The sequence below is a fragment of the Thermobia domestica genome, chromosome 13, assembly GCF_964235325.1.
Source record: "Thermobia domestica chromosome 13, izTheDome1.hap1.1, whole genome shotgun sequence".
Classification (NCBI taxonomy): Eukaryota; Metazoa; Arthropoda; class Insecta; order Zygentoma; family Lepismatidae; genus Thermobia; species Thermobia domestica.
In genome coordinates this window covers 69,648,502-69,666,380 of record NC_137466.1, presented here as the reverse complement: position 1 = coordinate 69,666,380, position 17,879 = coordinate 69,648,502, and positions in this window count along the sequence as shown.

The window sequence follows — 17,879 nt, the reverse complement described above, 5'->3', positions numbered from 1 at the left end:
TTTTTGCTTACCTCTGGATTTGTTTTTCATAGTAATAACTCAATGTATACTTGAATTAACTATTATTTTCCTTTTTACTTTCAGGTATAAAGAATTGCGCATTTCCGAGATGGAAATGGAAACAGTATTGTTAACTCTTAGCATTGTAAGATTTCCTTATTTGTTTCGAGCCTATGACTATTTTGGAGAAAGTATGAAGAGACTTCCTAAAATACCAATGAATATTACGCATCTTATGTTAGAGGTAAGATAAAATGTTGATATTATGGAAAAAAAGAATTGAATCGGAATTCTTTCTTGCAGAAGGAGTAATTGTAAAATTAAAAAGAATTTAAAAACACACAAGGTGTCACTATTCCGTGATGTGTGCTGTAATAGTTGTATAATAAAGCATACCATACTAAGAAATGTATGCACTATGTTCTTAATAAAAAAAAATGCTCTTACACTTGAACTTTGGTAGTATAGGCTAAGTTAAAGAGTTGTGGGATTAGTCCATCTGTGCTTATGTTCAGATTTCTTTCTGCCTCGGTCATTTCGAGAATAATGTTGGTTATCCACAACTTTTAATATGACTTTAAAGTTCCCTTCCTTACCTTCTGTCCTTGGTTATTTCTCGACACTTGAGTATTATAGACAAAAGTTCATGCTGGTTTTAATCCATGAATCTATCCAAACACTGCCTTGGCCTCGGCCAGTGGTGTATCCTGAAAATTTGAACCTGTTTACCACAGCTTATGTAGCGACACTTAATTGTATTAGAAACAGCTCGCCTAACTAGATCGAAGTAAAGATACGACAACATGCCATAAAGAGAATATTGTGTTTGAGTGTGCCCACGATCACACAGTAAATGAAGTGGCCTGATTTCTCGGTGTATCAATGCGAATTGTTCAGTGCGTCTGCGTGTCAAAACTGTGGTTGCAAAAATATCCTAACTTAGAGGGACCGCCGCCCTGATGAGTGTTATGCTTTGTAAAAGAAAATAATTTTCAACCCCGACAGAAATTGAGTCCGAAAATAAAGTTCATATTAACCGGGTGTCCACTTCGCACTGTGATATGTAAATCTGCATGTTTTCAATGAGTTCCAGAACACAGTCAATGAACTGTCGATAAAGTTTTTCCAATAGAAAGAGACATATTTTCCAAGACAAGACATCACTCGCGACACGAAACAGGCTTAACTCTGATCTAGTAGTCAGCCGAAACTGCCATGGATAGCTGTCTCAAGTATTTGGGGCGTTGAACGAGAAAAGAGGAAACCGCAAATCAACTTGAAAGATATTGCTTTATGTCAATATTGTTTATGATTTTCACTAAATTTACTAATGTGATTTGCCCTCTTCTGTCGTTCAACGTTTTCATTAATTAATTAATTAATTAATTAAATTGATATTTGCGTCGTTTATCACAAACGACGCTATATAGGACGAGATCTACAGCTTGAATTGAGATCTGAACCACTGTAGCACATTCGATGTTCTCCTATCGGAACTCGCACCGGGGACCTTGTGTATCGAAGGTACACGCACTTGCCACTAGACCACCAAAGAGAGACGACACAATGTCGCAACAGTAGAATAATTGAGGCGGTATATGGAAAAAGGGCATATACGCAAAAATACCATTTCGAGAAAATCGCTATCAAAGTTTTCATTGTTGAATACATAAATGCAAAGTGCTTATTTCACTGGGTACATATGATAAAAATAAACTTTGGAATTTAATGTATGGAATTATAGACATTTATACTTGCTGTGTTGAAAAAATATTTCAGAATGATGTAATCTAAAGTATACCTTATATGCCCTTTTTCCATAGATAAAAATGTAATAACAAAATTACTTACATTATACAATGTTTATTACCAAATTTGCATACAATAAACATGACATCGGATTGCAAATGCTTCCAGAAGGTGAAGTCTAACGATCAAATAATTTTCCCAGCCACTCTTTGTCTTCGTCCTTCAGAAATCTGTATAGAGCTCTTACATCTTTGAGTTTTAGGCGGTTGAGTTCTGGATACGGCATGCTTTCATGGTCAGGATGTATACTGTCTCGCGGTGCTTTCTGATTCCAAAAAATGAATGGCTTATACACAGGGAGGTAATTTTCGGAACAAAGCAGAGAGCCAGATTGGTTCACCTTTATCATGACATATTTCATAATCATAAATGTGTGGCGGTTGGAGACAGGTTTCGATAGGAAGAAATGGCTTAATCCGTTCTCCCATTCTTTCAATAGATCTCTATCCATTAGAACTTGAAACGGACTGGGGTTGCGTCTGCAGCAGACCATCTCAGTAAGATATGGTTTCGCTGTTCCTATGACTTCATTTTTACTGATGTGCTTCCTAATAAGTCCAAAATTGCGATCGCGTTGTGAAAATGAGTGTGCACGTACTGGAAATACTTGTATTATTTCAAGATCATTGGTCTTGGCAAACCACGCTAAGAATTTGAGAATGATGAGGTTCCGATTTTGACCTCCAGCTGCATCACAAAACAATACAATCGTCTTGACATTGGAGTATTCTTAAAGTTTCTTCACTAAACAGTCATATAAAAAGAAGCCACTGAATTAGCATTCTTCTTACCATCAGTTTCCATGAAACAATAACAGTACGATGTATCATCATTGAAAACATGCACATTGAAACAATAGAGCCACAGTAGTCGTTTGTAAAACTGTGTGTTTACGTTTAGGCGTGGAACAGGAAAATTTTGAGCATAATCAAATTCCATCACTAAATAAGACATATCCTGTTTTGCCTTCTGCACATAATGGTTCCTTATTTCTTTTCGTCTTGCTGCCTTCCGTTTATGAAGTGCATATAATAATGCACATTCAGCACGGGGATTGTCTTTCAACGTCAGCTCACATGCAGCACAGTAATCACAAATGTCGGTTTTGGGTGTAACAAAGGCATATGAAAATTCAGTGGAAAAGTAGCGGAAATATGTTTTGTAGTTCATACGCAGATTAGTGCCAGATTTCTCTTTGTAATACTCGCGGAAAAGATCATGAATTTTCTTTATCGATAGATTAGGATTCTCAAAGTATTTTAGATTAGTCTTATGCGAGCAAAAATGACCGCAGTCACTGGGTACAGTATTTAAATGTTCTGCCATTGGCTCCAACACATTGTTTTGCAGTTTGTGAGGCCTATTCGCGTGAGACCCCCTTACTTCCCTGAAGTCTGCATTTGCCAGTAGTTTACTTTGAATAACACGCAGTCGCTTCACGGACACTAGTAACAATTTTAGTATGAATTGCTGACATACCGGCATTTTTCCTCCGTTAACACACAACGAATACGACCGTGTGCAAACGTTCCTTCTTGGGATTCACAGTCCTCACGACGTTTTGCTTCTTCCATACAGTTAGCTAAAAATGAGTCCTGGCATGATTTCTTCTGTTGATTGTAAAATCCTGCAAATATTTCGTTTTGTGTATCCACAAAAAACTGTTCCCAACATGATTTAAGACAACAGTTAGAACAGTACCTGAAATTTTTACTGCTGATACGTTTCCCTCCAGCATTGACATACTCTTCGCCTCGAAGATGCTTACGCTTAATATCTTCTTTCTTCTTGTTTCTTCGCTAAATATATATTTTCTTACCCTTCTTTTTGCTTTCCGCAATACTAGAATCATTGCTGTTTCTGGCGTTCATGTTTAGGTTCAAGATATATTCACCACGAAACACAATGGACTGCAGTACGAATCTATTACCGCCAAAATACAGCTCTGCACACGACACAAAAACAGGAGTACCAACCTCCATTTTTTAAATATCTTGATGAAAATTTTACCACATATTCTTGAAAGACTGGAAAATTCGATAAAATGATCTCCGGAAAAAGGGCATATAGCAATATATGCCCTTTTTCCATATACCGCCTCAATTATAGAATTGTTTATAGTGAAAGCACATATGCGAAATCTATGTCTTTAATCATCGGAACGCAAAGTCGCGGTAATTTTTGACCCATATATATTCTTCGTAAGAAATGAGTTTTCTTTTCCAGAATAGGTGCCCCTTATATCGAGCGACTCGACATACATATAGTGTGCATGTTGTGCTATCTAAAATCTTATGAGTTGTATAGTTTTAGCATCTATCCAGGAAGACAACCTCATTTATTTACGATAAACATACATAGATCACAAATGACCTGATCCTGACGTTTCCAGTGTTAAACAATATTTTTAGTGTTTCACTCTATGAACGTAAAATTAAGATGTTTGTACTGTGTATTGATTTGTTTCATTGCTAATTCAAAGGTGATGCCCAGATGTGAGGATCTGTTCTCGCATTGCTTTTGGAAAGGACAAGAATTTAACTGTTGCGGACTTCTTCATCGTCAACGAACGGAGGAGGGATTTTGTTATTGCTTCAACTGTCAGTTTACAGAAGATTGTTCCGATAGGTAGGCCATCTCTTTTGTGTTTATTAAAACTATTTGCGAGCAAGTTCATTTCTGCATTTAACGTATGACAACTTCTTAATATTCGTTTGTCAAAGCATGGAGGCAAACAATATTGTCTCTTTACTTATATCATGTATCTTCTTTGTAAAGCTTTCACATTGGATAAAAGATATATATATATATATATATATATATATATATATATATATATATATATATATATATAGAGAGAGAGAGAGAGAGAGAGAGAGATTGGATAATTTATATTATGTTGAGTTTCAGATAACAAGTTACAAAATATATTGAACGCCATATACTTGTGCTTTTATTGAATATGACGTTCCTTCAGTTGTGAGCACAACTGCTTAGCTACATGAGGTTTCAATGACGATGAAAGGAAGTAATTGTTTCAGTTACAAAGATATGGAATCAATAACTATGTTCTATAAATTTCTTATACTAAACATAAATTAAACATAACTTTTTTACAAGGCTGTCTATATTCTTTATTATAAATTAACGAGAAATGTAACAGTTTCGGAAGTATACCACTTCCTTCTTCAGACTACTATTTCAACTGAAATCATAGATAACATAACATAATTTGTTATCTCTACCAATCAAGAATCATCTTTTTCATTAAAATTCAAAATATATGCCCATTGTTGTGACAATTTTAAACTCTTAACAGAAATAATACATTGTTATCCAATCTTTATATTTCTTTTAATATATATTAACTAAATTAAATACTAATTAACTATCTAAATATAGAAATTTTCTACCTAATATTGAATACTAAATTTTCTACCTGAATTAAGATGGACACAAGGCCTTTTTATAAAAATATTCTTATACTAATTAAATTTCTATAATTGATTTTCCAAATTTTCAACAAGTACTATAAAAGACTTTAAAACAATGAAAACAAGACATCTGTATGATTGTTCGATCATCTGAAAGTACAATTTCTAAAATGTAAACTATGTAAATATTTCATTTCAAGGATTTAATCGTTGCCAAGATTGTCAGATAATTTTTAGATAGTGGAGTTTGTCAATAACTTAGCATAATTTAAATTCAAGTGGCTAATAGTTACCATATACTGTCTTTCAATACTGGGAATATAGAAAAAAAAATAATATATCTATTTGCGTATACTATGTGTTCAAATGATATCACATGAACACTTCATAAGTGTTGGAATTTTTTCAGTCGCATTATAAGCCAGGAACAACTTTTTCATTCTGTTGAATTGGAAAATATGGAATGGATGAAACTGTAATATTTTCATTCAACATTTCTCCTATCTTTTTCATTCTTTTTCTTGTATACTGCTTGTCTTCTACGAGAGTGATTCAAAAAGTAATGCCTCCAAGGTGATGCCTTTATTTGTGTTTGACAGATAGCACCGATGCAGGTATCAGTGGAAAGCTTGCAATGTCAGCTACAAATGGTGGAATCATTATCTAACATAGTCCCCATTACGGGCAACTCACTTGCGCCAACGAGAAACAAGGTTTTTCATGTTGTCGGCGAAGATTTGTAGTGGAGCTGGTGACACCATTGCCGAAGTACTGCTTCCACCTCCGCGTCACAACTTTAGCGTTGGCCCTTAAGGTGATCCTCAAGTTCGAGGAAGAGCCAAAAGTCGCAGGGCGCAAGATACGGACTATAGACAAGATGAGGCAGAATGTCAAAAACACTTTGCCAGCAGATGGGACAGCTTTGAATGTTTTCGGCGGAGGAGAGGGTGTGTAACGGTACTCCGTCGACTGACGCTTCGTTTCCGGGTCGTAATTGGGTATCCACGACTCGTCGCTGGCGATAAATGTTCCTGGGCGCACAACGTTCCACAGTTAAAAATGCAATGACATCCTGCCGTTTCAACCGGACGTCACGGATTACTCCATTACTCTGCAACGAGAAGAGATAGGAAGGTGAAACAAATGACATTCTATAACTTAAACATCATTGCATTAATGATAAACAGTTCAAAATATTTGCAGTATTATTGGCCAAGTAGTGAGCTTGGAGGCATTACTTTCTGAATCATCCTCGTACTATATCCTTTCTTCTTGGTCCTGTGCAGTGTAAAATTGAAACTTGTTTATTGTATCCAGCCGAAGATTACAAATACAATACTATGTGTGTCAGTGTTGGTAGTATGTGTTTTACTGTTACGAGTATGTGCACTATAATTAGGAAAAAAAGTAGCTGCTATTATTAATAATGTGTTCTCTACATATGCAATAGATAAATGAATAAACAATCTGCTCTGGTACGGTAAAAATTATTAATTTATTATTGGCAATGAATGAAAAACATTTTACCTCCATAAAATATTGTTACATCGATTTTTTCAAAAACTACGCTTGAAAATTTCCCCTCTCAAGCATCGAATTTTGTTCGCCTAGATGTCACCTATTGATTGATTTTAACGTTTTACCTTTGGGCAATATTATAGTTAAACAAAAATTGAAGTTTCAGAGTTAATCAAAATTTTGGGCTATATTTCATTAAAATTTAAACGTTAATCATAATTTTGAACTATGTCTTATTAAAGTTTAAGAGTTAATCATAATTATGGGCTATATATCATTAAAGTTTAAGAGTTAATCATAATTTTGGGCTATATCTAATTAAAGTTTAAGAGTTAATCATAATTTTGAGCTATATCTCATTAAAGTTTAAGAGTTAATAATAATTTTGAGCTATATCTCATTAAAGTTTAAGAGTTAATCATAATTTTGTTCTATATCTAATTAACTATACAGTATACTTCATCCTAGTAGAGGCATAATGAAAACCTTATTTAGTGTATACTTCAGTGTCAGTTCAACTTCATAAGTGACGTGGATATTGTACAGCATTAATTTTTAGGTATTTTGTATCATTTTGTTCATATCGATGATATCTATCGATTGGTATAACTCATATCTGAGCAATTTTCTTCCCACTAAAAGCTAATAATATTATAGAATTTGTGCCAGTAATATTAGTTATATAGGCTGCTACCCAAAACTTTGTTAGTTTCTCAGTTTCTTAGAGAAGACCCGGTGTTAAGTAGTGGATATATCTTTTAAGAGAATCCTGAATTCACAATAGGCCAATAGGTATAACTAGAGGGAGTAGGGACGGACAAGCCTCTTTTGAGCAGCATTTGGCTTTCCGTTTTTTTTTTTTTTTTTTTAACAGGAACATAATGATGCAACAAGTTTACCTTAGTTTACATAATGCCATTTTGAGTTGCATTTACATTTAGCATATGTAATATAAAGTGACGTAATCTATATTAATATTTAAAAGAGCTTGTGTATGTGTGTCTATCATAAGATTTTCACATAGAAACGAGTCAGCTAGAGACACTAAATTTTGTACAGAGGCAGATCTAATCGCGTACCAAGCCGTTTATTTCGATTTTCGACTCCAGGGGAAATTGAAGTCATACGTTCTGGAGGTTCAAAAAGGATAGAGTACTGTACTTCAAAAGCACTTCGAGTTAAACAATTCAAACTACTCTACCGTATTACAGGTTGCATACTGTTAAAACAGTACGAATAACGGACACTTCTACTAGTATAAATCTAAATGTAATGTAAGAAAGAATTAAGATGATCATAACAAGTTCTGATAGTTCTTGCAGCTCTTAGAAATACAGAATCACATCCCTTCTCTTCTAACAAAACATTCTAGTTAGGACTGCTACATGTATACACTATGAGATAAATCCTAGGAAATATCTTAGGAAAAATGTTATGACATATCTCGTACGAAATTCTATCCTTTTGTGCCATACACGTGAAGAGTTTTCCTGTCTGACCGAATGACGTTGCACATTGTAACGGCACTGGTAGGTACGTAAAGTATTGCAGGCCTAATGGTTAGGTTTAATCTCACCTGGAAGTTGTTTGTTGCAGGAACCGGAAATGTAAAGTTTAAAGTCACCTTTCGATGCAGTAACAATTTATTTTAACAATTAACGAAATTAATTCCAAAACACTTAAACGTTCAACAAAACAGAAATACTATCATTTCGAAAGGAAACATTAGCTTTTCTTAATGCACGCAATATCTCTATTTTGACGTTGCTAGTAGTGATTACATTACAAATTTCGATTCACATTGACTATTTAAATTTAGAACAGGTTATGCTAAATTGATATTCTTCAAATAGCCAACAATCTAATACTACAAGGTAACTAATCGGCAATAAGAATATGACCCTATGTTGAAACAACTTAAGAGTCTAAAAGGAAACAATACGCAACAGGAAAAAAAAGGGCAAAATAAAGTAATAATTAAGAAACAAATGTTCTACATACGGTCAGATCCTCATCTCTATTACACCTTTTACAGACCCTTATATCACACTTGTCACTTTCATCTCGAAATTATGTAACTCACATCGACTGAATGTGCTAGTGATATTGATACCAAGCGCTATATTGCTATATTGTTAAATTGCACGTCTCTAAAAAAAAAAAAAAAAAAAAAAAAAAAAAAAGCATAAAAATCAGAAGATAAATTAGCAAAACATACCTCATCCGTCCCTGCACCACTCTTCATTTTCTCAATTATATTTGCTCTTTCACCCACATACCATCGCCAAAGATGATTAAACTTCTGTTTGACATCCTCCGAAGTGGTGCGAGGTCTCACAATGCATACTCGGCCAGCAATCTTTTCCTGAATTTGTTTTCACTTTCTCTCACCTGGTGTTGTTAAAATCGAAATCTTACGGACTCTCTTTCGGAAGTAGAGCATGCTCTAAACACAAGAAATCTCATAGGATCGTTCAGATAATAGCAAAATGACATGCGATCTGATACCATATACGTTGAGATTTTGACTCTAGAAAAAAAAATCGTAAGAAATTTCCTAGGATCTATCCTATAGTGTATGGCAGGTCTTGCGGGGGAGAGCAGGGGGAAATTGTTCTCCTGACTATCAAAAATACACCTTTCTTAAATTATATACTGATATACTAATATAATACAGTATACTGATATGTTGATATAATAATGCGACTGACATCAATGATTGCAGAAACGAGCAATAGCGAACATTGCTATTCCATGTTTGCTGTATTTTCTACTTATGCATTTTTTTTCTCTTATATATATCTTCATGGAAATAATGAAGAGATGAGACAGTGCTTTATCGTAACAATGCTGCTGGAACAACCACAGGCCTAGAACTATTTATGAAAAACTTATCAGCGGAGTTCTTAAGAAACGACACGACTACAAGAGGATGGAATGTAAGTAAACATCATAATAATACACATATATTTTTCTTTGCTTAATTTATATGTTAGAGTTAATGCCTTTAAAATTGTATAATATTTTGTAATAAAGATCAAATTATATTTTTTTTTAAATAATTTTCTTCATTAAAGTGGTAGCTCGAAGTTGTAAAGGAAATTTACTGTCAATGATTTTAAAATAAATTTGATTGCGAAAAAGAAAAACTAGTTTCTAAACCTCACTTAATCACTATAGTTTTACTATATCAAGGGATATCAACTAGATACAATGAGAAGATTCAGGACCACCCAATCTGTAACATTTTATACAAAAATCCATAATACAGATTACACATTCGCATGTCAAAACTAAGAATAATGTTATTTCTGTGATGAAATGAAATGATACTACAGATAAACACGTAGGCAGAATTTGTGTTTCCTGTATCTTAAGTTCTAAGGCTGGGTAGCTAACGCGAACAGGGTAATCAATAGATTCGGGTGGTTCATTTGTTAACATGCTGATCAATGGATTCGAGTGATTCATTCGTTAACATGCTGATTAGTGAATTCGAGTAATTCATTTGTTAATATGCTAATCAGTGGATTCGAGTGATTTATTCGTCAACATCCTGATCAGTGGATTCGAGTAATTCATTTATTAACATGCTAATCAGTAGATTCGAGTAATTTATTTGTTAACATACTAATTATTGTTTTCGAACGATTCTTTCATTAACATGCTAATCAGTGGATTCGAGTGATTCATTTGTTAACATAATAATCAGCGGATTCGAGTGATTCATTCGTTAACATGCTAATCAGTGGATTCGAGTGATTCATTTCTTAACATGCTAATAAGTGATTCATTCGTTAACATGTAATCAGTGGATTCGAGTGATTCATTCGTCAACATGCTAATCAGTGGATTCAAGTGATTCATTCATTAACGTGTTAATCAGTGAATTCGAATGATTCATTCATTAAGGGGTTTATGAGTGAATTCAAGAAATTCTTTCGTTAGTTAGCATTGTAATCAGTGGTTCCGAGTATGACTCTTCGTACTCCTTTGTGCTAAGAGTGTAACGTTTGTACTTTTCGTATCATGAATTCTGATCACATCTTCTATGGGGGAAGTAGTCTCAGGTACAAATTTCAGTAATGCACCGGGTCCCACTTTAAGCAGTAGTCACTGTCTCATACAACCTATTTGTAAAAATTGAACTCTTATCTCCAACCAATCAAGGAGTCAATCAAGTTACTCCTTTTTTGAGCAACAATATATACACCGACTGAAATTCGACTTATTCCTTGAATAGGGTTATTTTACTACTAATTTGAAACAAATTTTCCCCATGAATTGGGGTTCGTAAATCAGTGTTTTGGTGTAATTTGCATGTTTGTGCTACTTTTTGAAATTTGCCGATTTACAATCAAAAAATGCATATTGTGAAAGAACGACTCCACTCTGATCACTAAATTGATATTTTTCTAATAGTTTATAAATTAGGTACTACTGTAAAAAATAAGAAAAAAGAAAAAAGAACACCCAAAATTACCTTAAAGTAAATTACTAAAATTACCATAAATGAATCAAAGATCACAAATCGTGTTATTATTTCTTTTTAACCTTTTATATCGCACTGAGTAACTCAATAAGAAATTACGACAATTGGCATACAAATTGCTAGAATGATAACCTCAGTTCACAAGCTTTCCACAAATGACGGCAATGACGGAGGCTTGAATTCTCAAATCGTCATTAATAATAATTAATAATAAACTTCATTTTACGTGCTGAAAACAGTTGTAATGCAGTACTTTGTCATATTCCACAACATTATTTTAACACTATAATATAGTAAAAATGATAAACAATCACTAATTTTTTAACGTAAATTGATAAGGTAAACACCGACAGTGTAGTTTATGACAATTCCTAAAACACTGAGACATCAAAAATTAAAAGTAAAGATAAAAACAACTACTAAGTTATACTAAAAAATTATAAAATGAAGTCACAGTTTAAAATATGCATCTATCATAGTTTCTTAAAAGTCTAGAGATTGAAGTATGTTTCCTATTATGTGGTTAGAATAAAATTTTACCTTTGTACCGTATATTGGAACTTTAAAATCCACATTGTTTAAAATATAGTCCGAGTTACATCGGTTGTCAAATATCTTTTCTACAAATACAGAGTCAATTAATTTTCTCCTGTCAGCCAGTGGTTCCAATTTAAAGAATGTTTTCCAGTATTCATACATGTTAGAGTAATAACCCAGTCCTAACTTAAAACAAAGTATTCTAAGAAAACATTTTTGGACCATTTCAAGTTCGTTCACGAGAGTATTTCTTAGGCTATTCCAAATTACCGATAGTTGTTCTAGTTTTGATCTTACCAGTAATTTATATGAGAGTACATAAGTATCTGACTGACTGGTTCATTAGTCAGGTAACCAATTATTTTTCTTGCTTCATTACATATGTTCCGTATATGGCACTCGGTCGAAAAGGTGTAAAAAGCTTTTTCAGTCCAGCCATCCTGAATGAGATTTTCCTGATTCACACCAGGCAAATGCCGGGGTAGTACCTGACTTGTAGGTCCAAGGCCGTTTCCTTCCTTCCCTTTCCTAGGATAGTGTGCTCGCCGAGGGACGTCATCCCTCACACGCAACGTGCTAAATGGCCTTAGATGTCGACAGCCCGGAAGTCTGAAATCTAAAATGCGATGCAAAATGAACTCTTGCTTTTAGTGCAACTTGCCACTCGCTGTCTGTGTCTCTTCTCGGGGAACCGACCTTGGCATTACTAATCCGCATACAATTGCTATTGCAGTAAGGTTGTTGTCCTTCCACCTAAGTTGTATCCTGAGATGGTTTGTTTACAATTTCAGCATATGTTGCATTTATTATTTTAGTGAATTTTTCTAACAATTGGACTAACTTCAAGTTTTCATCTGCAGAGGCGCATATTTGGATGGTTTTATTGATAATTGTGCCCCTTTTTATCTATTTCTCGTATTGCGATATGCAAGGTTATTATGAATAAAGTTGTCGACAGCCCGTCTCCATGTTTTACTCCCTTTTTGTACTCGAATTCTTCTCCTACTCTGTGTCCTACTTTTACTTTTGCTGTAGTTTGTTCCAGGATTATTTTAACTAAGTTGCTCAGTTTTGGGGGATCTTGAAGTGTTCTAGTCCCTGTAGAAAACCATTTCTATGTATACTGTCGAATGCTTGTTTGTAGACTATGAACAGAATATGTATATCTATCCCATGTTCATAGCATTTTTCTATTGCCTGTTTCATCACAAATAGCTGATCTGTTGTTTTTCTGTTTATTCTAAATCTACTCTGGTACTCTCCGATTATTCCTTCTGTAAATCTCTTTATTCTGTTATTAAGTATGCTTGTGAATATTTTATAGACTGTGTTCAGTAGCACTATTCCTCTGTAATTTAAGCAATCTGTTTTGTCTCATTTGTTGTGTATTGGATGTAGTATCCCCAGTTTCCAGTCTGATGGTATTGTTTCTTCTTCCCAGATTCGTCTGATCATGTTGCCTATTTCCTTCATCATCTCTGTGTCTGCATATTTTATTAGCTCCGCCGTTATATTGTCTTTTCGGGGGGCTTTGTTGTTTTTAAGTTTTCTGATAGCATTCTCTACTTCTTCATCGCTTGGTATTTTTATCTTGATGCTCTATGATATTTCCTCTCTCCATTAGTTCCAATTGTAGTATTTCTCTTTCTTCTGTTTCTGATGTTGGAATTAGCTGCTTTTTAAAGTATTCCGTCCATCTTTGTATGATACCCTGTTCATCGGATAGTATGTTTCCTTTTTCGTCTTTATACAATCGGTTGTGCCTGGAATACTTTATTCATGTTTTTGACTGCTATGTATAATTTCCTTGTTTCACTTCTTCCACTCATCTCTTCAATTTCTTCTATTCGTCGTTTTACCATGTCTCGTTTCTTCTTTCTACATATTTTGTTTGCCTGTCTTCTCATTTCTTTATATGTTTCTATGCTTGCTCTCGTTGATCTCTGTATCATTCTCTTTCTTTTCGATTGCCTCTTCACATTCCTCGTCGAACCAATGTCTTTTTGGTTCTCTCCGTCGTCTTAGCGTTTCTCCTGCTGTTACTGTTATTATTTCTTGGATTTTATTCAATTGTTCTTGCACTGTTGGTATTCTTTCTTCTCTTGATTTATGTGCCAATTTTATCCTTATCCTGCGTTTATATTCCTCTTCCTTTTCCTTGGTTTTTTAGTTGGTTGTTGTTTTCGTATTTTTCCTATGTACCAATTTCCTACTGATCTCTCTAAGTTTAGCTTTGGCCAGATAATGATCTGTGTCTCAGTTGTATCCTCTGTAGCTTCTTGTGTCTATTATAGATTAGGAATGTTTATTGTTAATGAGAACATGGTCTATCTGATTGACCGTCGTGCCATCCGGTGACGCCCACGTTCCTAGATGTACTCTCTTGTAAAGGAAGCATGTACTTTTAATTGTGAGATTGTTCTCTATTGTAAACTGAATAAATAGGTTGCCATTGTCGTTACTTTCTTCGTGCAGTGAATTTTGTCCTGTAACTTTGATTCGTGCATAATTTCTTCCCCCTTTTGCATTGAAGTCTCCGATTACTATTACTATGTCGTATCTGGGAATCCTGTTACCCGTCTCTTTTAGTTTCTCGTAGAAGTCTTCCTTTACTGCCATGTCTTTTTCTTCTGTTGCGGCATGTGCTGTTACGATGGTGATGCTTCTGAGTCTTCTTTTCATCCTTAGTTTACTTATTCTCTCGTTTATGGGTGTAAATTGCAGTACGTTATTTCTGACATGCTTAGCTATCAGCCTGTACCAAATTGACCGTTTTTTCCTTGTGTTCCGCTTTAGTAGATAGTGTAATTTCCTTTATTAATTTTTCCCGTGTCTGCCCATCTTATCTCTTGAAGTGTAATAACATTTATGTCCGTCATGACTGTTTCTCGTGCTATTTCTTCTGCTTTACCTGGTATTAACATTGATTGGACGTTCCACGTCGCTATACTCAGATCCTTCTGCCGTTTTCTAGTCCTATCTATTGTATCCTTCCCATTTTTCCTAGGCTCTGGTTTCTGTTTCTGAACGAATTATATTTTTCTGTGATTGGGTCGTTAGTCCTATGCACAACCCCCAACCTGGAGGACCAGGAGTTTTCTGTCGGGGTTGTTTTCCCCTAGCCTTTGTGGATCTATCCACTAACTGCAAGGCAGCAGTGCTGGTTTTGCTCCACCCCGGAAATTTCCGGTACCCACCATATCTGGTGGGCTTTTCCCTATCCGTCACCTGGGGAGGTGCCTGGTGGAAGTCCAGCAACTTCCCCAGGCTATTAATGTTGTTTAAAACTTCAGATACTTTTGTTGTTTTGACAATACTTGTGGTCACTACTGTGTTGTCATCCCTCTTCCTGATACAATCATGACATTTATATGTTTAATTGCCTTTTCTCATATATATTTCATACTCAACACGTCTATTTCATACTCAACACGTTCAAACAAATTTTAACATGAAATCGGTTTTTGCATATGGAACAAGATAAGTTCAACTATTTGCCAAATATTGGCTTCCTACATAAAGCACATGGATCCTCGGCCGGCGCCATGTTGGCCAATAATAATAATAATAATAATAATAATAATAATAATAATAATAATAATAATAATAATAATAATAATAATAATAATAACCCATATCATCACCAATTTATGTTTAGAAGAAGTGCAGGCAATGTGGATTTCTATTTTCAGTTTAAAAGACAAACTAATATCTGTCCAACTCTGTAGAACATATCTGTTGTAAAACCACTTTTTCTTTATTTGTCATTTTTCAATAAAAATTTCGCTTACATTGCATTCATTTTTGAGTCATTCCTTATTACATCGGAAGTGTAAAGTGGTAAGGTAAACTAGACCTCTGGAGTACTTCTTCCATCCATAACTGCTATTTCTCCTGTCACTTTAAATATGCTTTGTCAAACACTTCAGTCACATTGTAGTGAGTGATAGATCGACTTATAGCTCGGTCTGAGTTACGTTCCGATTTACTTACTATAGAAATGTTTCACAATTTTAATGAATTTCTTGTTTAATAACTGCGGTTTGCAGCTAGAATGAGGTGGCAAACATATCACAACTGTATATGTGTATCCAAGTTCTATACTGCAAATTAATTTCTACATTTTAAGTTAGTATATGTCAGTCATAAATCTACTGAGAAAGTTAGAAAAGAGACAGTTGAAAGCTCGCCAGAAGTAAATCCTGTTCCATTTTAGGCGACATCTAGGGGCCCACTTTAGCTGTCATCGGTGATTACCCATTTTTGCTTAATAATTTTGGTGTTATTCAATGCAAGATTATGCAAAGACGCTATAATATACAGCAATACGTTCTTCTTGATAGCGCATTGCATACACAATCCTACATGGACCAAGTACAGCATAAAAACTGTTAACAAATTTACCTGTCCAAGATTTCAGAATCTTCTACAGACGTACTCGTGTACTTGCATATTCTGACTCAATGGTTTCCTTACTGGTTTTCCCAAACAATTGCCACTCACTGAGATAAAGTCCACCAGAGAAAAAAAAAAGAAAAAAAACTGGCTCCACTTTACCCGACCGAGTCCACAACAACCGAACTTCCTCTATATTTATTACGTTTTAAATTAATTACATAGACATCTTGAATAAGAATAAGAAAAACAAAATTTCAAACATATACCATTCATGAAGCTCGGTAAAGCTAAATGGTAAATGGTTATTACAAGTAGGGCATTTATTTAAAATTTCACAGTTAATTTCTGTCAATAGCCCTTCAACCTCCCAGGTTGGAAAACACTGGCGTAGAAAAATACATTTAAAAAAATGTAAAGTAATCAAGTTTAATGAAACAAATCGAAAGTACACTTACAAATTACAAGCGTTGTTTTGCATTGCCTCCTTTGGCTCCCTTGCTGGTACTTCAGTCAAGACAGAAAATGATCAATCTGCTGGAGAAATGCTGCTACACACAAGAAGAGACATGGTTTTCCAGCATGAATGGCTAACCAGACCACTTTTACCGTGGCGTGCGATATTGGCCTGGCAAGGATTATCCACTCAGATAGATCGATCGAGGTTGTCCGATAGAATGGCCGGCGCGAAGTCAGGTTTTAACGTCATATGACTTCTACATTTGAGATCACATGAAAAGATCTGATATAGAGAACACCGCAATGAAACTATATCTAGCATCTTGGTGCTAAATGTAGCATGATTCGCACACACTTAGCATCTAGTATCTTGCCCATAATTTCATTCTTTCCTCTGGAGAGCAGGAGAAAAGCTTGTGATGGTTCGATTACGTCAGCAACTATCCCTTTTGGATAATAGCGACGCTCGGAGTATTAAATCCGGTCCGTATTTCCCTTGTGTTCTTAAATTTACAGAAATGTTCAGAAATAAATTAAGGAAGTTAAGCGTGATCCTACAAACGACTGTTTACTAATGCACTAATTTATTATTTTCAATTGAAAAGATGGTGCGCGGTTATATACCGTCTCACCTTGTAACCTGAAGAGAGAACAGACGGGGAGCATCAGGTTAGACATAGTAATATACAGTACAGCTAAAAGAAATGTTTCAGCACTATGACGGAATCGGCATTATTGTATATATTGCATACAATGTTCTCTTCATAAAACATAAATCACCTTTCTCCCTCTTTCCGTATTTCCCTTTTCATGTAAATATGAAGGGATCACAAGCTCTAAACTTGAGAGGAAAAAAAAGGTAGATGGGAAGCCGAGTTGGAAACCAGCTATTTATAGGCAAAACTATAAAATGAAGTGAGAAAATGAACCGGTGTTTAAGGTGTAATTGCGGCAATTAAAGATAGTCTTGCAATACATGCTAAACGAAGTGTGTTCGAGAAACACAATGAAACTGAAAGACTAAAAATAATGCTCAGTCTTCAAAAACTCAGTGTACTTTGAGTTCGCATAAAGTTATTTTCATTCTACCTCTAATATTAATTTATCATAGTTGGTTAGGAAATCCGGGGAAGAATCCTCCTAAAATATGCTTAGAAGAAGTAAGTGAAAACATAAAACGGATTTGATGGCCAAATTTACAATGCAACCTGGATAAGTCAGTATTTTTTTAAAAA